This window comes from Prinia subflava, chromosome 4 (assembly GCF_021018805.1).
Source record: "Prinia subflava isolate CZ2003 ecotype Zambia chromosome 4, Cam_Psub_1.2, whole genome shotgun sequence".
Lineage (NCBI taxonomy): Eukaryota > Metazoa > Chordata > Aves > Passeriformes > Cisticolidae > Prinia > Prinia subflava.
The window spans coordinates 15,905,573-15,929,061 of record NC_086250.1 but is presented as its reverse complement, the minus strand read 5'-3'; the positions used below and the strand labels follow the sequence as shown (position 1 = coordinate 15,929,061).

The 23,489-nt window shown below is 42.0% G+C and overlaps 1 protein-coding gene across 6 annotated transcripts in view; it reads left to right on the top strand.

Annotated features, from left to right (window-relative positions):
- Positions 1 to 23,489, top strand: part of BICD1 (BICD cargo adaptor 1) — a 160,559-nt gene that overhangs the window by 2,940 nt on the left and 134,130 nt on the right. The gene's annotated exons all lie outside the window — the stretch shown is intronic.

Here is a 23,489-nt window from a genome sequence, read left to right as displayed (position 1 = left end):
AAATGGCAGTTTATATGAAATATAAACTTCAGCCTTACAATAATTTCCGTCACTGGAGAGTGAAATGGAAAACTAAGGCCATTATAGGATGTTGAAGTAAAAGCAAATTACAATATATTACATTAAATATTAATACTTGCATACAGGATATATGCTATCCACCCTGCAATATGAATTGTTTTAGTAACGTCTGATGTTTCTTCTGCTGTGTTCAGAGGCCTCTGCCTTAGTCCAAGATTTTGATGTTTTGGGCCACGAGACAAATTTATGTTGCAAAACTGCTATATTATTTAAAACTTTATTAATTTTCATAGGGTTTGGGTTGGTTTTTTTTTGTCTGAAAATTGTTTCTCCAGTCAATTACATCTCCATCTAGTGGAATTTTGGATCTTTGGTGAAATACTATAGTTTTAGGGCCCCTGTTCGAATTTTACTTTAGGTGATGTGCCTTTTAATTTTAATGAAAATTCAGAGACTAGGACTTGTTGCTATTAGCCATGGGATTGAAGGTAGCTTGTTTTCATTATCTTGCTGAGTTGGGAACTTAATGAGCATCATATTTTATGTAAAACATCTTCCAGTGGTTTTATTATATCTGCTCTTACATGTTCACATTGCATTTGCTGTAAGAATAATGTGTGTTGTTAGTTCTATTTCTTTTAATGGAAGTGTAAAATGGCTCCATATTGATCTTCTTGTCTGTTTGTTGTAGCTGTCCCTGCTTTAGTATGGGGGTCCCTTCCCACCTCAGCCACTCCATGATTCTCTGATCAACAGCTGGGCACTGGTGGTCCGTAAAGTTTTTAAAGCAGAAAAATATCAGTCACATCTGCTCATGATTGAATGGAGATGGAAGGCTTTGGTGTCCAACTCTGCAAGAGTTAGGCCTGGGAAATCTTAGCAGAGATTTCTCTTTGGGAATCAAATCATGAACATGGCAGCTGTTCCTCTCCTTGACTCCCTTTATGACTGATTTAGGCGATATCTCACTTGGTTTCTTGGATTTTATGTATTTCATTCTGTGGAGACAAACTCTTCTGCTGGGTTGCATATGGCACTGCCTGTCAGATTTCCAGGCAGTTTGGTGCTTGCATTACTTACAAGCAAGTTATCCCTGGTAAATGACTGGAAACCAGGCTAGTGGTGAGTAGCCCTGTCCTTGGCAGGTGTTTGTTTTCTTTACCTCACAGAAATGTTGTACCAATGATTATGAAGTGCTTACTCAGTTTACTAATAGGGCTTCCAGGAGTAATTCTTGGTCTGTGTCTGAAAGGGTTTTTTGAGGAGTAGAGGTGAAGGTCTCTCTGGCAGCTTCTTCTCTGTTCTGCTCTTTCTTGCACTATTTCAGCCCAAGTGACTCAATCTCCACCTCACTCCTCTTGTGAAGTGGCGCTGCCCCTCCAGCTCCCCACTGTTCCCGAAACCTCTTGCCCTCTTGCTGCTTGAATCACCTCTGCCTCTCCCATCTTTGAAATGTGCATTTGGTGGGACTTCTCTGGATCCAAAAAGGCTGGAAGAGGGGGAGACTCCTCCCAGAAAGTATCCCAAATACAGCCCTTTTAAATGTGGATTCTTACACCCACCTGTCCACATCACAAGATGCTTAGGAAAGTGTGAACCAGCTCATAAATCCCACTGAGATGTTCTAAATTCTCCCAAAGCTTAATGTGTTCCAAATATGGATCTTGGGATGCCATCTCAGTGTGTCTTTACACCTCCTTCCAGTGCCAGCATCTGTGGGCTTGTGTCAGATGAGGCAAAACATTTTCGGCATCTCACCCTGATCTCATCGCTTCGTCCTTGGCGCCTGCTCTGTTGTGTCACTCAGAAGGGCTGTGCTGCCCAGCACCCAGCTCAGAGATGAGGACATGCAGTTATTGTGGGCTGGGACTGACTGACTGACTGACTGACTGACTGACTGACTGACTGACTGGGGTCAGGTCTGTGGCAAAGGATTTGGCAATCCTTGAGGACAATAAGCTGAATGTTGGACAGCGGTGTGTCCTGACACTGAGAATTCTAATGACATCCTGGGCCTTTAGTGGCAGAAGAAGAGCTGGTAAATTGAGAGAAGGAATTATCACTTTCAAACTGGCATCTTTTAAACCACATCTAGAAAACAGCATCCAGTTTGGGCTCCCTTAATATGAGAAAGACATGGATAAACTGGACTGCATTCAGCAAAGGACCACCAAGATGGTCAAGAGCTGAAGCACTTGTCTTGTGAGGAAAGGCTGAGGGGGCTGAGCTTGTTCAGCATGGAAAAGAGAGGGCTGTGAGGGATCCAGCATCAGCCTGTCCATACACACAAACTGTATTGAGCTGCCAGAGCCAGGCCTGTTGCAGAAGTGCCCTCTACCCCTAGTGGGAGGTCTGTCACTAGTGGTGTCCCCCAGGTGTTAGTACTGGGTCCAGTGTTGTTTTAACTTATTCATCAGTGACTTGGATGAAGGGGCAGATGCCTCCTCAGCAAGTTTGCTGCTGACACAAAGCTGGGAAGAGTGGCCAATACCCCAGAGGGCTGTGAGCTCTTCAGAAGGAAGAAGAAAAAGTGGGCACAGAAGAACCTTCTGAAATTCAGAAAAGGCAAGTGAAGGATCATGTACCTGGGGAGGGATAATCCCATGCACTTGTCTGGGTGCTGCCCTGATGGGAAGCAGCTTTGTAGAGAAAGACCTGGGGGTCCTGCTGGACAGCAAGCTGTCCATGACCCAGAAAAGTGCCCATGTGGCAAAGAAGGCCAGTGGTGTCCTGGGGTGCATTGGGCAGAGCACTGCCAGCAGGTGGAGGGAGGGGATCCTTCCCCTCTGCTCAGCTCTGGTGAGACATGTCTGGAGTGCAGTGTCCAGTTCTGGGATCCTCAGGACAAGACAGACACTGAGCTCCTGGAGCAGGTCCAGCAGAGGGTGACAAAGATGAGGGGACAGGAGCATCTCTTTTACAAGGACAGGCTGAGGGAGCTGGGTCTATTCAGCCTTGAGAAGAGACAAAGGAGACAGGACCTTATCAAGGTCAATAGTATCTACAGAGAGGGTTTCAAGAGGATGGACCAGGCTTTTCCTGGTGGTGCTGAGCAATAGGACAAGAGGCAATGGGCAGAAATTGTTGCACAGCAAGTTCCACCTTAACATGAGGGAGAACTTTTTTATGTGTAGGTGACCAAGCACTGGAAGAGGTTGTCCAGAATGGTTGTGGAATCTTCCCTGGAGGAAAGGAGGTGGGGCTAGCTGGTTCCTTCCACCTGCAGCCAATCTGCGATTCTGTGAAGGGTGGGAAGACAAGAGAGAACTGACATACATTGAAACTACAGAGGTTCAGACTGAATTGCAGGTAGGTCTGTTTCCCTGTGAGCATGGACAGTCCCACAGAGAGGTTGCCCAGAGAGGTTGTGCAGTCTCTTTCTGGAGAACTTTTCAAGCCCCAAGTGGATCCAGCCCTCAGGAACCTGGTCTGAGTACAGAGCTGGTCCTGCTGTGAGAGGAGGTTGCTGTAGGGGAGAAAAGGGGCAGACAACCATGGCCTTGAGCAGTGCAAAGTCTCTTTAGGGTGCCCACTGTGCATAGTTAAAATTCGAGTGGCAGGTTGCTGTGAGTTACCCTATACACAGTAATGTCCTGCCTGGAAACAATGACTGTCAGCAGGCCCACAGCCTCGCTTCCTGCTTGAATTTCATTTTCTCTTGCTTGTTATTAAGTCTGCAGTGACCTGGGGTTAGTAAGGGCGGAGTTTGATGTGCTCATCTCTCAGCAAGACAATCCTACCTCTCCTTCTGCCATTCCTGCCCCTGTTCTAGCTCTCAGCTGTGCAACTGTTCATACTGTCACAGCAGGGTAGGAAACCAACCTCAGTTAAAAATAACCGAGGAGGGGTTGCTGCTGTCTGTAACCCAGATTGGTTTCATCATCTGGTTCACAATACCTCCCCGTAAACTGTTTTACCTTTGCCTAAAAGTCAGCACGAGGAGAGGAATGAGTGCAGAGGGAAGAGGGGGACGGGATGAGCTGCTAAAGCGGGTACTGATGTTGAGAGAGATGCTCATCAAATTACATCAGGATTGATTCCTCCAAGAGGAAATGAATCCTGTGCATTAGCCTACAGAAAACATAAGCAGCTGGATTCATGGTAGGGGAAATTATTGTTGGAGCTTTGGCAGCACGCAAAGAAAAATGTAGATGAACCTTTTGGGTTTTTTGCCAGGGACCTGTGTTCCCAGTTGCTCTCAGTACTTGTGTTGTATCCTTAGCAGCCAGTACAGATGAACATGCAATATTAGTGCTCCTATAATAGCCAGCCCTTTAGGAGGGGTGGTCAGCTTTCAGCACTGGGGTCTCACATATTCACAAAATAAATCCAAACAGACTTCAGTTTGTTTTCTCCCAATAGGTAAATTATTTCCTTCATTTTTCATCAAATAAATCTCTTTCTAATCTGAGCAATTCTGATTAACTCAGTCATCTGGGTTGAATTCCTCAGAGATAAATGGAAGTTACAACTGGATTTTATGTCATGGAAAAATAAATTTTCCATAGATTTTTTTAGGAAATATTGGATTAGTACCAAATCTAATACGACTGATTGAGGTGTTAGTGGGTGAGCCAGACATTATTAGTATGAGCTACTTCCTGTGTAAGACTTACAAATGTAAAATTGGCTGTCACAGGAGAGATTTTAATCTGAAGGTCCACATCTGTTTGGATTAGGCCTTTTTATAGTGGATTAGAAAAGAAACAATTGGCTACCATCTTTCCACCTTCCTTGAGGTGAAATACTTTTCCTTCCCTTCTGTGTTGCCTAGTGGATTTTCTCTCTCAGGATGTGTGTGTGCAGTCTGTGTGCACAACAGCATTCAGGGTGAACACCTGGCTTTATTGAAAGTGCAAGAGGGGCAAAACAAGGGTGGAGAAATAAGATTTGCCATAAAACAGTAATTTGTGAGGATTCATCATGGTAAAATGAGGAGCATTCTCAAAGTCAGATAGAGTGAATTTGCCCCTGGGCAACTTTTATATACCTTATGAAATTGGCAGTTGGAGAAAAATACATGCAAGATCATGTGTTTTTCTGGCTGTATTGAGGGCTTCTAGAAGAAGACCTTCCTTACTGAGATTGAATGTGTTTTTTCTTCAGTACTTCATTTTCATGTTTTTGTATCAGTGTTTTCTCCATATGGACAAGGAGAGTAAAATCTGCTTGCTCCTGCTTCCCTCACGTCTCTGCTACATTGTAGGGCTTTGCCTCTGTTATAGATTTTCCTTCCTTCTTTGTCTGGTACCTGAGGGGGTAATATTTAATTCAGTACAATTCTGTACTGTAGGGTTTTTTGGGGGGGGAGGGATGATTTTAAATTATAATGGCAGAGACTGAAAAGCATACATTCATTTCTGCTGAACTGTCTTACATTGTCCCATGACTTTCATAGCTGTCTTCTTCCCTCATTTCCTTGAGAAATCAAAAACACTCATTTTATGTGGGAGGAGAGAGAGTATTTTCCTAATTTAGAGGAATTGATACACTGTGTAGAGGCATGAATGTGCCCTTTGTCCCTTTATCACTTGCATCGCTCACAGCAGATAATTATGAGGAGAAACCAGCAATTTTTTGTACTGTACTGTGAATGCAGTCTGTGAGTGCAGACCAGCTACAGATGGAAGTAGCTGGGAGTAGTCAGAAGGTGAAAAATGTGGCTGAGCAAGGGCAGATGCCTAAAGCTGAAGCAGGCAAGTAGAAATTAAGCTAGGTTTCAGATTAGTGTTTTATTGGGGTCTCTACTTCTCTGCAGAGGGTTGTATTAAAAATAATTTTGAGATTATGATATTTGCATTTCTAAATTTCTTTCACTGTCAAAGTTTAATTAACTTGGTAGTTAAAAGAAGGAGCAGGCCACTGTCCTAAATCTGTGGTTTTGGGACAGACCTATGAGACATCAGAAGGCTTTCACTAAGACTGAAATGTGTCCAATCCCATTTTCTTCAACTCTCTTGGGAATCCTCCCTCTCTGTCTGCAGCCTCATTCTCGTTCTTGTGCAGTGTTTGTCTCCTGTTCATGGTGGTTTATGTACTGTTACATTTTTTTTTTCAGTCTTTGCCCTATATCTTATTTAGTGTTCATTTGCTGCTCTCCAAGATGTGGAACTGAATTTTTTATATTAAAGAGCCTTTTTGTCATTGTGTGAATGTAGAAAATCTGGCTATTTTTGGCAGACTAGGTCTTCCATACTATGCTCAGATATTTTAAGGACATGAGGGGTTCCTAGAAATACATTGAAATGTTGTTTTAGCACAGACTGAAAATGAAACAACCAAGGATTTGTTCCCTCTGCTTTGTAGCAGCCTCACCATTAAAGTCATCCTTGGAAAGATGACTTTTAGGGCAGCTTTAACATCAGATTTGCTTCGTGGATGCATAGGAAGAAAGCATCTTTCCATAAGGCTTTAGGAAACTCAACCTTCTTTTTTAAAAAAGACTATTGTATGGTTTCTAGAATTATTTGTTTAAGCCCAGACAAGACAACTGATGGCCAGTTAGCTTAGATAATGTGCTCAGACCTTTTGATCAGCTCTGGGAATGGGGCCCATGATGCACGTGGTGCTGCTGTACCTTCTCCATCACCCTTGCTCCCCTGAGTGACACCTAAGGTACCTCTGCACTGTCTTCAACCCATCTACACAGCGAGTAATTCCCTGGCAGTGACAGAGACAGCACTGTGCTTAGCCAGGAAGCCTGAAAGACATCCTCAGTGTCACCTTTCACTTCAGTCAGTCACCTCTGGGGACATTCCCCTAAATTATATAAACTTCACTTCCTGGTGGTTTGGGGTTTTTTGGACTGTGTTTGTTTTTAATTCCGTAATCTCCCAGGGCTCACAGGTGACACACAGGTGGCAGGGGCAGTGCCGTGCATTTGATTTGTACTCGGGGAGGTCTGGCAGCATCCAGCAGGCTTTCCTTGCATGCCTTAGTCACTCTGGATGGATTTAAATGTCAGTGTACTGAGAATGAGCTGCACACTGCTGTTTGTCATCACTGCCTAATGAGTAATTCCCACAGAGGGGAGCTGGAAGCAGATAACAGCTGCAGTTTTAACTTCTGTTTTGGATACTTGGAGGGGAAAACCCAGCTCCTAGCAGTCGTAAAGCTCAGCTAGGAAGACAAAAGCAAGCTTTTAAGGGTAAAGATAGGAATTTGGGTCAGGCAAAGGGAACAGGTGGCTTGGTGAAATAATTAATTTATAAAAGCTTGGCTGTTGGCCAAACATGAACACAGCATGATTTGGATTTTGTCTCCTCAGGACTGAGGCATTGTCTACTCACACCCACAAGGCAAGGTGCAGGGTGCCAAACTGCACTGAAACCTGGCCCTGCCCAGAAAGGTAGAACCCTCAACCTTTTGGCATTTGAGTGTGGAGAGAACTGGACCATCTGGTCTGGAGGCAGATGGAGACTTCACAATAGGGTTAAAGTGTCTGTGTAGTCATTGCCTTTGGTTCTCAATCTGATGGCTAAGCCAAGATACTTAACAACTGTGTTGTCCAGCTTGAATCTGTGATTCTTTTTGTTAAATATGTGCTCTCAGTAGCTTGTAGTTCCTATAATAAATAGTATTAATAAAGGCAAGCTTATAGGACTTTTTTTTTTAGGTGAGTAGGAAAAATTTTGCTCATACCCTGAATACCTCATAAAGCTTATACAAAGCATTAAAAGTTTCATGGTTCTGGATAATTCCAGGTGACTACACAGCAATGGCAAACATGCAGAGCTCACCTGAGTTTAGTTGGAGGGAACATGTACATTGTCCTTCCTTTCTTTGATCACTGCTTGTAATTCCCACCTACAAACAGTTAGGAAAGGTTGGGTTTTAGCATCCCATGTGAAGAATGCTATCTCTAACAATATACCCTCTATTCAGGGTTGTGCCTAAGGATCATTTATAGCAGGTATGACTCAAAGACCAATGCTGAAGTCCTGCCTCCATGGGTAAGTCAAAGATGAAAGGGGACAATGATTTATTGTTAATCTCTGCCTACCACCCGCTGGGAAGCAGCACTGTCATCAAGATACAAGTGATAAAATGTGTTACAAGCTGAGAATTCAGATTTCTTCCCACCAAAGTAAGAAGAACTGGCATAATTATAATTATGGTGTCTCAAGCATGTGATCTTGTTCTTGCAGTTTAATGAGTTGTCATACCTCTGCTGAGCTTCTGTGACTGCTCCCATGCATGCACTTGACCAGCCCCAAATGTGTAAGAACAAGGTGAAAAAACCCCCCACCACCAAACACAGAACACAGCAGAAATCTGAAGGAAAGAGTTTTCAGCTGATGTGGATCTTCCATCTGCAGTAAGCTAAAAATGTGCACTAGATCAATTACTAATCCATAAAATCTCGGTCATAAATCTGGGTCCTTGGTGAGAAATTTTAAGGTAAATTATAACAAAATGGTACCAAGGACTCTGTGAACTAAACTGTATGATACATTACATTAGAGAAGAGAAGCATAATTTAGATGGAATATAGTTGTCTGTGTATACCAATAAGGGAGATGGAGTCTCGTGGCATTAGGTAATTCCATTTCTTGGGCATTAGGTAAGCTTTTCATTTCTCTGCCAGATAAGGGCTGATGGTTGGCATCTGATAATAACAAAACTTGCACTTAAGATGCTGTAAGCTCAGCTGTGTAAAAATAGTAGCAAATCTGGAACAACACTGTTGAGGGACAATGTTGTTTTCCAAATGTGCTGAATTTAATTTTACAGTGATGCTATACGTTCTTTTCTTACTCACAAAATAAAATCCATATTAAAGTAACAGAACTGAATTATCACATTTAGATCAGATTTGGAAATTTGTCCCCAAAGTCTGTATTTCATTTGTACCGGAAAATACTGGGTTTGCTTTATTAGGCAGGCTGAGTGAGTTTGCATTGAAACCTGTATGGCTTCTTTTTACCCACAGACTTTGAAATGACAGATCACCTTTCTGACTGATTGTTGTGATACACACATAGGCTCCTGGCTTTAAATATTTTTGATGTAGTTTTTTAATACAGCATCATGATTTGTAATTTAAAGTATTTTCTGTCTACTTGCTTGTGGAGAGATATTTATTCAAGACCAGTAAATGCAGTGATACCTTGATTATAGTTTTAGCACTTGTGTTTGGAAAGTACTTTACTCACTGTTCCCTGGGCTGTTGTTAGAGACACTCAGAGTCATGCTTGTGCTTTTGTGGTTCTTGAATTTGCTTTTGTAGCAGATTAGACTGATGGGAAGACACTTGAACCTAAAATGAGCCTTGTTGGGGTATAAATAACCCTTTCCCTAGGTATAACAGGAAAAGTTGCAGGTGAAGACCGTGCCGTGCTCACTTTTTATTCCATAAATGTCTCTCAGTTGTAAGATGCTTCTTGAAATGTGGTCCCTGGTTTCCTAACCAGTGAGATCTTGAGTTAGGCACCCCCAGCTGATGCTGGGCTGGGAGCTGCTGCTTTGTTACCACTACTCGAAGATGTTCTTGTTAAATATTCCAGTCAGAATAAGCAGGTTTAGGAAGGGGGATCCTGAATTCTGCCCCCAAACCCTGCAGCAGAGATTCTTCTGCCATCAGTTATTTTTGTAGCACAAAGTTATTCACCCCTTGAAAAGGCATCCAAAATCTGATAAGCAACACTTTCAGGAGCCTGCAGTCCAATGGTTTGTGCTGCCTGTGGAGAAAGGAGTTGCAGCTTTGCAAGTGACAGTGTAATGAATAGTCAAGCATTTACCAGAGCACTGGCACTGGATGGATGCAGGGAAAAGCCAGAGGGAGTGAGTCAGCATGACCTTGGCTGCTGCCAGAGGCATGAGTATCACATCCAGGGGCACTGACATTGGTTGGGGTCTTCAGTGGAAAGAGGCTCTGGTGAAATAAAACCCGCAGGAATAATTAACCACTACTCATGTGAGTCTGAAAGGTGTCACTCGCACACAGAGTAGTGAGAACATCACCTGAAGCCAGCTGTAGTTATTAAAAGATAGTTTTGTTAGTAAGCAGGTCTAGTTCTTTGTCACCCTGGGATGGCACAGACTGCACTCCCAAAAAGCAGAAACAGCCCAAAAATTCAGAATGCTGCTGGTTCGGTGAGCTGCAGGTTGGCACACTGAGTCTCAGCAGGATGGGATGCATTGTTATTTATTGCATGACAGTAACACCTGGGGATTCTGCCATGCCTGGCACAATGAATTGCAAGAATATAAATAGAAGAATAGAGATTTTACTGTGGAAATAGGACTTTGTCAGGGATTTGGCATTAAGGAATAATAAGGGGAATTTACAGGTAAGTAATAGAGGTCCAGAAGCTGTGGTGGGAGAGGTTGTTCAGCCGTAATTTCGAAAGAAATCTGTGACTAAATCACAAGGAAAACATGGATTTTTCTCAGATTTAGTGCAATCATTTATCTTCCAAATCCTTCCATTTAAAAAAGCCGGTCAACCAGAAAGCCAAAGCAATCAGTGAGTGCCTGTGCTCAGTGACCGGGGTGTGCACTGGCCGCGTCTCCCACTGGTGCCAGGGTGACCAGTAAGGCCATTTAGGGATGGTGCTGTGGTAGCTTTGCTACTTTATCACAAGCAAAACTAAAGGAAAAACGAGGAGGAAAAACTCAGATTAGACTCTTTGGTTTCTCAGTTCATTATTTGGCAGTGTTTCAGTGGCAACAGCCCTTGTCCTTAGAGATCATCATTGCCTCGTCAGAGCACCCTGTCCCCTGTGGGCTGTACCGTCCCTTTGTGGTTCCCCTCCTGCATACCCTGCCGATCCAGAGCATGTGGAAAGTACCTGGGATCCCGGAATACATCCCCATCTCCCACCCTGGGCTGCCCTTTCTGCTTTGCTCTTTCTCCCATTTGGAAGCTGACTGCTCCTGGCTGCCACCCCACAATTTATTGCAGTTTTCCTACTCCTTCCCACTTATCTCTTCCTGAACCACAGTTCTTCTCTGCTGGGACTGAGATTTTCACATCAGCATTTACTAATCCCTGCAGCTGGTTAAAACGCTTAATTTTTCCTTTGCTCTTTCCATACACCTAGTGATTCATTGCTGGTGGGAGAAACCAAATTCCAGCCATCTCTCCCTGCAAGGAATGCATCTCACCTCTCCTTGCCTGCTGGGGTAGCCTTACCCCACAAAGTACCCCTTGTTCCTATTGCTGCATGGGAAAAGTTAAGTGACAGGCTTTACTGCAGTGAGATCCAGCATGTGGGATGACCTTTATGATGGATATATGTGGGAAATCTTCATTTGAATCTGTGAGGCATGACTTTTGCAGTTCTTTGGGAATTCAGGACAGCTAAAATCTCATGGGGTGTGTTGGGCACTAGAAGAGGCTTCTTGCAGAGCTGGCAGTGGCCAACGTGGAGCTTGGACCAGGAGTTTGCAGAGGGCGAGGTCCTTGGGGCAAGGCCTGCCCTTGCCCTCCTGTTTGTACGGAATGAACACAGTGAGCCTCTATTCTTGGCTGGGACAATTAGGTTCTATGGCAATATGAGTAATTAATAACAAAATGGGGCCTCTTCTGTGGATGGGCTGTTAGAAATAATTTCCTTCTGCCAGTTGCTTCTCTAGAATGTGGTTTTGAACTTTGAGATCCTGAAAGAGATAATCGAAACACAAGCAGCTGTCACAAACCTTTAGCTCTGTTTGTGTAGGCAGTGGTGGAAAATCACAAAACTAAATTGTGGGATGGTTCACTGGTTTGTGCATCTTTTGTTGTAACATCAAGCTCTTATGCAATGGACCCATGTTTGATTAAAGACTCTCCTCACTAAAAGTGGATTTCATCTGTACAGATTTTTAATAAGGTGAAAAGAAGCAAAGCAAACTACTATCTCCTGGTTGCTCTTCACCCAATTCATGCATGGCACACACAGAATCAGCTGTGCTGTGCTGGATCGGGGTGATCCAGCTGCTGCAGCTGCAAGGCTCTTGTTTCCAGGTGTGGTGTATGGGATGGTGGTGCCCTGAGCCCTGCCTTCACCCGTGTGCCATCTGAGGCCAGAAGGTGGGATGAAGCATTTGGTGCATTGTCACATCCCAGTCTTTCAAGAGCTGTTCCCCATCCCCTTGGCAGCAGGGGTGGCATCTGGCCATGGAGATGGGTTTCTGAGTGGTGGGAGCACAGTGCAAGAACAGTGTGACATGGATCCTCCTGTGCACATGGCTCATCGAGGTCTGAAGGCTCCTCCTGTCCATCTTCTTTCACAGATGTCAAGGAAGCTGAACTGTAGGGGCCTTCAGAGACTTCTTTCACAACTTTCTTTTAATCCTTTGCCAGACCTCTGCCAACAAAGATGGCAATGATTCTGAAATTTAAATTTGGGTATCCAAGTGTATGTTATTTCTCCAAATTTTTTACTATGACTAAAAAGAACCTTCTTCCTTCAATGAGTACAAACCTGACATTTTCAGGAAGCTGACAGCTGGTGCCATGATGGTGAAGATGACTGACTGAGAATCTCACAATGTCAATCGTGATTCAGGGGCGTACTGGGCTCCCACTAAGCATGCAAGAATGCAAGTATCCTTGCTAGGTTGTATCTAACAAGGAAGATATTAGTCCCTGAATTGTTTTTTTTTAAATTTCTACTCCAGTAACCATAGTAATTACACTAGAATTTGTGTTCTAGCATTTTCATGCCCAAAATATCTTCTGGTGGTCAGTTTATTTTTATAAAGATCATGTTGTGTCCTGTAGCCAAAAGCACTGGTGCTAATACAGAATGTGATTTTTATCTGTTCTCGCTAGGTATGCAGAGCAGTTACAGTGAATATTTTTTCAGGTTGCTTTTTTCAATAAAGTGATTGGACTCCATGACAGCACTCTGAATTATGATCTGAATTCTCTGCTGCAGCACCTCTCTTGAAATCAACAGAATTATGCTGGCAAAGAACTTGGTTCTTCATAGCATCAAGTCACACAGCTCTGACAGTGACTTCATTATGGCATTCCCAGAACTGTAGGGTGTTTTGATGGGAGCACTTGCAGCAGACTGGAAGCACTGGTGACTCAGTGCTCTGCCTTCTGAGTCAAAAATGACCTGGTGTCCTGGCAGTGCAGTTTGTAGTTTGGTTTTCTTGATGTTTTTATGAGATGTAAATCCCTCTGTTTTCATGAAGTTACTGCATATTACTTTTTGGGAAGAGGAAAAGAGGAAAATTAATATTCTTGCTGCTTTTCTTTTGGGAAATTTAATATCAAGATAGCTAGTGTTGGCTGCCTGTTTTTTACAGTGTTGGTGGGGGAGATTAATCACCTTTGCAGTCTATATCCTTCAGTCAAATTTGGTCATAATTTGCCATCAAGATGTTTCAAGTTACTCCATAGGAAACAGAGTAAGAATCACTCCTTGGTTGCCCTGGATAAGTTTGTGTTTCTGACCTTGGCTCACCTTCCATGCTAAAATGCAGATGACCTCCAGAAGTCCTTTCCTCTTCAACTTTGGTGTGAGTCTGAGTGTGAGTAAAAGAGTTCTTAGAGGTGGGTTCAAAACTCACTGTTTACGTGTGAAATCCATGGAGGATCGTTGCTTCTCTGTTTGAATTCCCTCATCACATCCAAAAAGATGAAATAAAGGAATATAGAACAAGAGGTCAGATTTGTAAAAGGAACATCTCACCAGACAAGGCTGCACACTGGATTGTCCCCAGCAGAGTTAATACCTGTGGAAGACTTCCTGAGCTAGCTGGAACTGGGATACTGGTGTTAGATGAACATAGTAGATTAATTTGCTTTGTTTTTATGAACTCACTGCTAAAGGTTTATTTAACTGCATCTTTGATGGAGAGTGCTGGGCGTGTTATTTTTCTTGTTATGCAGTAATAAGTGTAATCTAAATATGAAACTGGGACGTATACAGGCTGCTTGTCCTGCAGGAACAAACAGCATTGAGAGGGCAGACAGATACTCATGGACCAACAGGATCCCTAAAATGTACATCCTTTCCCCTGAGATACACAGGGCTGGGTCTGCCATGGCTGTAATTTGGTTTTTCTGTGGGGGCTGTCAACCACAACTGCCAAGAGAGAAAATGGACAACGTTGGTTTTCCTTCCCTCAACAAACAACAGTAAATAAACAGCAACTCCCCTGTTCTCTCTGTCTCTATACATACTGATTTATGGAAGTATATGAGTGTCAGCAGGAACAGGAATGAGATGGAATCTCAAAAAAATGTAAAATCTTAGTTTGCAGCAATCACTGTTGTATTTTTGGTCACAATAACTTTGGCTGTAATTCACAAGTTAGGCTTGCATCTGTAACCAACTGAAATGAAACAGTTTCTAAACGAAGCTTAAAGCAATTTGAAATAAAATGTGTTACTGCCTTTCAGTTCCAGTGGAAGCTTTTTTTATTTCCCAGGCTATATCAATTTTGTGTACATATCTGTGTCATTCAAGTGGGTTTCTACCTTCTTAGTAACAGCAGTACAAAGCAGTTTGAAAAAATATGGGTTGGGGAAAAGATAGAGTAAGAATTAATTTCAAATCAAAACAATACTTGTATCTTCTGCAACAGTTTTTTGTTTGTTTGTTTTATTTCAGCCATAATAATGTAACACATTTCCAAAATATTTCTCCTATTTTTAAATACTTTTAGAGAGTTGTGAGTGAAAATGAATTGCATTGCAAGACTTTTTTCTAGGATAGTCTTTGTAAGATGTACAGGTAATCATGCTCTGTAATGGATGCAACAGAGGACAAGAAAGCAGCAGAAAAATAGCTGTAACTTACAGTGGGTAAATTGTGCTGCCTCTGTCAGCATCAAAAAAAGCTGGTTTGTTTCATGTCTGCTGAAGTTCTCCTCCAGAATAATCTAATCAGTCACAGGCTTTATAATATTGACATTTTAGTGAAGCATTGCTCTGCAAACACCGCATTTCTGCGTAGTGCTGCATACCTGTAGTAATTACCACGGCCTGAAGAAGTCTGGTTCATGATTTATGAATGACACAGACGTTCCCACAGCTTTGATTAGAGCTGTACACAGGCACGAAGAAGCTCATTTTGAATTCACAGGGATTCAATGCTGAGCAAGGTGACAGTTTTAGTGCCAAACATGCCATGGGATGGGAGGATTTGTGCTCATGGGTACATGAAGTTCTGCTGCATTGCTGGGTGCCTTGCTGGAGGTGAAGCCATTCGTGTGCTGTTAGGGCTGGGTCTCTCATCTTCTGCATGCAGGAATAACTAAGGAGACATTGAATTTTGACAGTGTTTTTTCCAGGGAGAGCACCTCAGGATGAGAGGCTGGTTTGGAGAGTTTGAAGAAAACCAGGCTGACCCAGTTTTTCTGCACATTTGGCGTTTACAGGAATGAATTTACAGCAATTCAGAGAGACCAGGTAGTCTCACTCTCCCTGAAGTCCCACCAGGAGAGCACAGGAATAATTAAGCCTGCAGTCATACACATTATTCCTGCTGTTGTTTACCAAAACAAGGGATTACTGCCTTTACTTACTGACTCTTAGCTGTGGAGGTCTCCCTCATTGCCCACTGCTGATTGTTCTTTAATGCAGTTCTGGAAAAATCATGTGAAAAGGAAAGTCTCCAGCCCTTAACTAAAAATTTTCAGTAATATTGTATGGAAAAGAGATATGTAAGGGATTTTTTTTTTTTTTGCATTGCTTAGTAACAGGATCAGCTGCAAAATAAAATAGGCTACAAAGGAGAAGGGAAAGGAGGTAGGTCTCGAGGGGCAGAGATAACCTGTGGTTACAACAGAGACGTTGTGGGGATTCTGATTAAAAAGCTACAGACTGATCCTAAGTAATATTCAAGGAGCTATTTCCCTGCATTAGATTTCACACCAGAGTTGGTAACTGCTGCTTTGATCTGTATGTTTTCAGTGCCATGCAAAGTACAAAGAGCAGCTGGGTTTGAAAGCTTCAGGCAGTCTGTCTGCTTCAGCTGTGTGTCCCTGAGGCTGGGCCAGCGCGGTGAGGCCCAGCTGACAGCTCAGCAGCTGGGACTGTGCTTTGGCTCAGGCTCTGTGTGCTTCTTCTGAACAGTATTACATCACATTTTTGATGCTTCAAGGAGGTTGAAACAAATAAATAAACAACCCTGCCGTGTTTGCAGTAAACAAATGAGATAGACCATCTCCCCAGCTGCCTGCTCTGCTGCTCTGCTCAGCTTCAGCCTCCCTGTGCTAAGTGATGCTGCCATGGCAGGGAGCAGCACTGCCGGGCACTGGCTCTTGCTGCAGGTGAAAATGGGTTTGCACTAATGAAGGGGGCTGTGAATTTTGCTGTCTGAGCTTTTTAGTGCTGGGCTCTTGAGGAGGTTGTGTTGTTTAGCTGTGCCTGTCCTGTAGAGCTCCACCTCCATGTCACAGGAGAAGGGAGAGCACCCAAGGAGAGTGGCTGGCCTGGCCTTTGCCTGCAGCTGGGTGAGTGCCAGCGCAGTGGGGTTGAGCTGTGCTGGGGTATCTGGGCAGTCTCTGTAGGTCTAAGAGTCCTGCTCACCTTGGGAGTAGTTTTGTGTTTTTAGCAGCATGTGCCTACCTGGCTCTGCGCTGTTTCCTGTGTGGTCAGGATTGCTGTGCTGCCCAGTCATGCATGGCCTTCTCCTTGCTGTGCTGTGTGTCTGTCTTGACTGTGTGAAATGTGCTGCTTCTGCTGGTGCCTCCTCAAAGACATCAGAATATTCTCAGCCCTGGTTGGGTGAGTAAGGTCTCAAATAATGCTGTTTCTTCTGTTTTACAGCTTTAGTAGCTCAGCAGTGGAACTGTAACTTGGGGGTGGTAACTGAGCTTCTGCAATCCTTTTTTTCTGAGGCTGTGTGGGAAGGGGTGAACTCTGTGACTTTCTTATTTGTTGGCAAGTGGTTGGAAATGGTATTTAGATAAGTCTTATTTTTTTTCTTGTTAACTATCTCATAAAATTCTAAGCATAGATTCCTAAAATGTCAGAATTTTTATCTTCTTTTCTGAGGGAAAGAAAGGCAACAGTGGAAGAGAAGACTTGACAATTTCAGCACAAAACTATGCTTTTGTTTTGGCTGCAGACTGAGTTGATCCCCTGGGCTAACCAAGTGTCAGATATGTGATAGAATTGAGACAGAGATTGACTCCTGCTTGTTAGCTGATAATTCAGTGATGTTTCTGTGTCAGGCAACGCATGAGTATGAACATTCATAGCCTGCTCTACAGGAGTGAGTGTATGAAATTAAATATTTTGATGGTGTTTTCTTTTGCTACTGCATTCTCCTGCCTTAATCTGATAAATGAAATTTCTGTATTCTGTAAGGTGCTGGATGGGTTGGTCAAAGGACTTGACTTGAGTGTTGAGGGTTTTTGTTGTGTACCTCCCCTTGCCTGGAGAAGTTGCTGGATGCAGCTCTCAGTTCATCATGGATGGTTTTCAAAGATATTTTAACTGATAGTTTAGGGGCAAAATTTGTTGCAGCCATAAAGTAGCCTGTTTTTTAGGCCTTAACCTTTTATGTTCTGTTCCATTTGTTTCTGCTTAAGTGTATATATTAAATATGTAAGGTTTGCCTTAAGGATAGCACAGGCTGTTAAGTTTATGATGATTTCTGTGAAATAAAACAGAGTTGAATGCTTACAAATATTTAGGGTTATTGCCCAGCAGCAAATCTTTGTGCTAGTGGCTCTGATTAAATGGAAATGGTGCTGAAAAATTTTTTTTTCTGCAGTTACAGTAACATATTTTTTATTTAAAAAAATATTGCTAAGAGGGCATTCCTAGTAGAAATTATACTGCCAGGTTATGGTTTTGTTTCATTTTCCATTGGTTAGACTTGTGTTTTAGAGGAGTTTATAGGGAAACTTGAAATTCTAGTCTTGTCCTTACTACTTGCCTGGATGGATTAAACTGCTAATAGAAACCTAAAATACAATTGTTGTTCCAAATTATTGTTTAGGTTTAAATGTCAGGGTGCACTATGGAGGCCATTAATACTGGAGGTATGAATTAAATGTAAATTCATACTGGTTTAATTTCTATTTAAGCAGATTTCTCTAAACACCAGCTAGCAGGCAATTTTTCTGATCTCTGGCTTGACAGTATCTCAGTGTTGTTTACTGCATTGTCTGAATTTTTTGCTGCCTCTTGAAAGATGAGAGGAGAGTTTGTGTGCTCAGTGTCAGCTTATCATCTTGTCATTCTTCTCAAGCTACAAATGTATTTTCAAGGACTCTAAGAAATGTTTGGATTTTTGTGGGTGTGAGATTGTCTGGGTCCGCCTCCCCACCCCCCTTTTTTTTGTTACTGTTGCTGTATCCCAAAGCCCAGGGACTGGAATTAAAGAGCCTTCCCTGCATGGGTGCAGAAATGTGCCCTCAAAACCAGGGGACTGTTAACAGAACTGGGCTTAATGGATAACTGTAATTTTCATGTTTCAAGCAACTTCCTCTGACCAAAGAGAGACCTCTGGCATGCTCTTTTTCAAACTTCTAATGCCCTGTGTCTGTCCTTTGAAATGATCTGTAAGGATCATATAAAACATGCTTCTTGCATAGCTTTAAATCACAAATGATTGATGCATGTGTGTTATCTGTCCTTTCTTCCTGCTGTGCCACTTTAGTCTCTCTAATTTCTTGTTCTTTATGGCTTTATCCTCTTTTTCCAATTACTAGGATTTTCTCTTCTAAGTGTCTGTAGTAAATCTCTGGAAAACTGCATCATGCACAGCTGTTAAGATTTTCCAAAATATTTCTTTGGCTTGTATTCAGAGACTATTTAAGTGGCAAATAAATTAATGGGATTGTTTTAGAAGAGGAGAAGTTTCTTCACTAGCTATTTTTACATATGTAAATGGGTATTTAAATTTTTGTGTTTGTCTTCATGAGCTCTTATTGAAATGAGCAACCAATTCATGCTTTTATGTACTTTAATAGTTTTACATCCTGTCATGAAAACTTCTGTTCTTGCTCATCTCCTTCCACCCAAATATTAAGTGAGTAGCCTCTGGGGCTGCCCCCTTATCTACTGGAGGGTAGAGGGAGGGGAAGATGGTTGGGCTGCAAGGGTTCACTTCTGGAAGTGCTTCTGCTGTGAGGAGCTCCTGGTTTGTTTAGGGTGGGCAGCAGACTTTTAGGTGATTCCATCTTGGGGAAGATAAATCCCATCTGAATTTTAGTAATTAATTCCCTCTGATTAAAAACTGTACCTAATCTCAGGTTTCAATGTGTTTGGTTTTAAATTTGAATTATAGCTGAAAATTTCCTTTTTATATGCTTTTCTTTGCTTAAATAAAAGGCCTCAAGGACATTTAAATTTCTGCCAGAGGTGATTTTCTGCTTTCCTTTTATTAGATGTTGTAGTCATGTCACCCAGCTATCAGCTTTCATCTCCAAAACAGAGTGCCTTACTCTCAATGCTGAGTTTTTATATAACCTTGAGACAGAATTGCAGTTCTCTGCATCAGCTCCTGATTTTGGTGTCCTTTTTAAGTGAGTTATTGGAACTTTTGGTTAATCCTACATCCGTGCAACTAATACCTTGCTTGGGGAGAAAAATTGCGTTCTTGCTTCCTAATTCCTTTCTATACATCCGAGGATTATGTTTGCTCTCTCCTGACAAAGAATCATATAGAGACTTGTGCTGAATTGCTCATCCTCTACCATGTCTCATTTCTCTTCAGAGCTTTTGTAGCTGCTGACATTATTCATAAAAATCCCGAATAGCGCCAGACCTGTGCTTTGTTAATTAGAAACAGGCTCTGCAGCCTGTAGCCTTCAATAGGAAATGGTGGTGAAAGTTTAATGAAAAAGCATGTTTGACCCTGTGTTTCATCTCTTGTATATCATCTGCCTGCAGTTATGCAATTTTCCCTGGATAATACCATAAAATTGAGGGAAAATGAAGACTTTTTGATAGCTAATTTTCAAGATTTTTATATTGTTCTTCAAAAGAATGAATTATGAAGAAAATTACTGCTTCATATCTTTGTGATATAATGGCATGAATCTTGTAGTAAAATCTTTCAAAGAGCAGCATGAAAAATACTGATGCATATCTTCATTCTTCCTCATTCTATAGCTGTAGATAATGATCTTTAGGGTTTTTTTCCATAGTATTGTAAAAAGGTTGTATGTTGTAGAGAATTCAAGGTTGCAGAGTTTCTTTTGTGAAGGTATGCAATGAATTTAAAAAACCAACCAAACTAACCCTGTAACCTCCTGAAAATAGTGGTGTATTTATCTACACCATTGTGCCACTGACAGTGTATCACACTAAGTTAATTAACTCCGCTAAGTGGGGAAACAGCTTTTTGGGTACTAATGTACTTCTTAACCAAATCCCCTTTAAGATGGGGTGGTGGTGTGTATCTCAATCTGTGTGTTCATATAATGTGTTTGAATGTCAGTCTAAAAGGATTAATGTTATCTGGGGCTGTTTGGACAGAAGAATTCCATTTTGAGAATGCTGAAACTTAAATCAGAACACGTCTGAGCTTTCCGAACAGTTAAGTTTAGTTAGCAGGGAGAGAAAATGTCAAATGAGCCAGTGCCATCATGGTTTCATCACTCCCAGGTGATTTGAAAGGTCTGGAGTCCTATACTTCAAAATTAAGTGAAGTGCCAGTGCTATCCTATTTTTTTGCTTTCTCTTGTTTGTTTGTTGTTTTGTAATTTTTTTGGGGTTTTGGGGGTGGGAATCACCTTTTACTGAGGAGGAGAAGAGATGGGCTGAGGGTTGAAAGAAGTTGTGGCAGCTCTTTAATGAGCAACTTTGTGAACAGCAGATGTCTCAGTGCTCTTAGGATGCAAAAGTAATTTTTCGTTGGCACCATATCTGTTTGAAATCAAACTTGCAAAGTTAAAAATGATAATTGAATCACTCTTTCTAAAGCAGCCATTTTCAATTTTTCTGAGAAGAAATGAACAGAAACATGACTTGTATCATATTTGCACTGAACTCCCTCAGTGCAATGTAACTTTTCAGTTTCCTCCAATTTTACCCCCAGCCAGCTTGGGTACTTCAAATTAATGGCTGTGGTAACTCAGGTGATTGTCAGGCTGCTACCAGAGTGGGAGTGGCACCTCACTGATCTAAACCCTGAGCAGGCACAGGACTAGGAGGTAATTCATGAATTCATGTCCTTGAAATCACAGAATGGTTTGGGGCTTTAAAGATCACCCAGTTCCAACTCCCACTGGATCAGGTCGTGTAAAGCACTTTATGACCTGGCTTTGTATGCTTCCAGGGATGGGGCATCCACAGCTTCTCTGGGCAACCTGTGCCAGGCCCTCTCCACCCTCACAATAAAGAATTTCTTCCTAACATCCAATCCAAACCTAGCTTCAGTTGAAAGCAGTCAACCCCTTGTCCTATCGCTCCACGCCCTTGTAAGAAGTCCCTCTCCAGCTCTTGTAGCACCTCCCTTTTCTTGGCACTGGAAGGTGCTCTAAGGTCTGCCCAGAGCTTTTTCTCTTCCAGGCTGAGCACTCCTGGCTCCACATCTGAGGTGTTCCAGCCCTCTGAGATCTCTGTGGTCCCCTCTGGATTTGCTCCAGCAGGTCCATGTCCTTTAGGTTGGTGTCTCAGAGCTGGATTCAGTGTCCCACATGGGCCTCACCAGGGTGGCTCTTCAGACTGTGAACCAGTGGTGAAACTGCTCATTAGTAAGACTCAGTTTTTTGTATGAAAACACTTGAATGTTGTTGAAATAGTTTTTTGTAATGTTGGATAAACTAGAAGCTGAGAGGGATCTCACTTCAAATGAAAACATGTTTTTCTCTTTGAAACAAAATCAAGTATACATTTGACTTTAGCAGCAGAATAAATATATTTTTATGGGCAAGCACACAGGTTAGGGTTGAAATTCTGTTGAAAAACCTTTTTCAAACTGATACTTTGGTTGCAATATCACCACTTACCCCTCAGCAGCATCACTTTCTGCAGTCATACTGTTTTCTCCCAAGAGGTGAAGGGAGGGCTGCCGAGAATCATCTGTCCTTGAAGGTCCTCAGAAAGCAGTTTTTCTCTTGTTATCACAGGAATTCCATTGAGGCATCTGTTCTATTTCATGAAAATTTGTCTGGAGAGGAGTGTGTAAGTTTGTACTATCTACTTTGATATTTAGAAAACTTACAAATACAAACGTGCTGTGCAGTCTGATGCATGGGGAAGAACGAAGAAGGATCTTCTGTAAGTTTAGAAGGCAATTTTCTAGGGTAAAAGACTTGTGGCCATCATTAGTCAAGGTATAAGTGTACTTGGAGTAGGGGACGAGCAAGTCCCTGGAATTCCCATTTGGATATAATGAAGGCAGAACAACTCCACTGTGCTTTCTGTCAGGGGATTGCACAGCTGGAAAGGAATGATAGGAATAATTTGGCTCAGATTCCAAGGGAATTTTCCTGTAAGGGGCTTGGGATGGAAAAATTAATTGGAAAATGCCAAGAGCCCTTTGGGAAGATCTTTTCTAAGTGACTGTTTGCACAGAAGCAACTGCCTGCCTGAATTGCAGAAGAGGATAGAAGCAGAAATAAATCTGTAGAGTTTATGAACCACTGGTTATTTACTCCTTTGAGTACTGGTAGTTCAGGACTGACTTAGCTCAGGTTTGACAGTGCAACCTACTAGATTTATATGCAGGTGCAATTTAGCCTGTGAATGTAAAGATAACTGCCTGATTTGTTGACACAGTGTGGAACCCCTGGTACGTTTTGAGCTCTGTACCTAATGAGCTTTGCAATCAGACCATAATTTAAATCTCATAAATATGTTGTCTTGTGGGTATTTTCATAGGATTTTTTTGTTTGGTTGTTTGTTTTTAAACCTAGCATTCACATCTGTCATTAATTTAAGCATAGCATGTTAACTATGCTTACTGCTCTGTATAGCCTGTAAATGGTTATTTGCTAAAACAAGATAAAATATTGCAGTTGTTTTGCTTCAGTAGGGACATAAACAGTCTAATTGGAAACTAATTAGTTATTAGTTTCTGGTGTAATGTGTTGTTGATCAGTTAGAAATCCAAGTGCTGCTATTTCTCTGCACTTTGGTTGCTCACTGGAGGTTAAATGTAGGTGACCCAGGGTACAGCTTTTTGCATCAGTAGTTCTTCATGTATCCACTGTTTCTAAAATATCTTTTACAGGTGAGTGCTGCATGCACACATTAATAAAAAAAAATAATGTTGAGTGGGAATGTATTCTTCTTGTGTGTGGGTTTTGGTGAAGCACTCTGATGTACAACAAAGCTTCAAAAGATTTCACTGTCTACACAAACAGGAGACATTGATATGTTTGTATCTCCTTTGTTGTGACAAACAAGAGGTGCTTTAGCTTCTTAAATTGAGATCTCAAATGGAAGTAGCACATTTGCTGTTTTGGTTTGGTTCAGCTGCAGCAAAAGGGAGTTGGCTGGTTTAAAACTTCAGAATATTTTAATTTGATTTTGATTTTGGGGGATGGAATGGTTTGCCAGTACTAACAAGCAGCTTTCTGTAGTGCTCTTAAAATAACATGATTATTTCAATGAT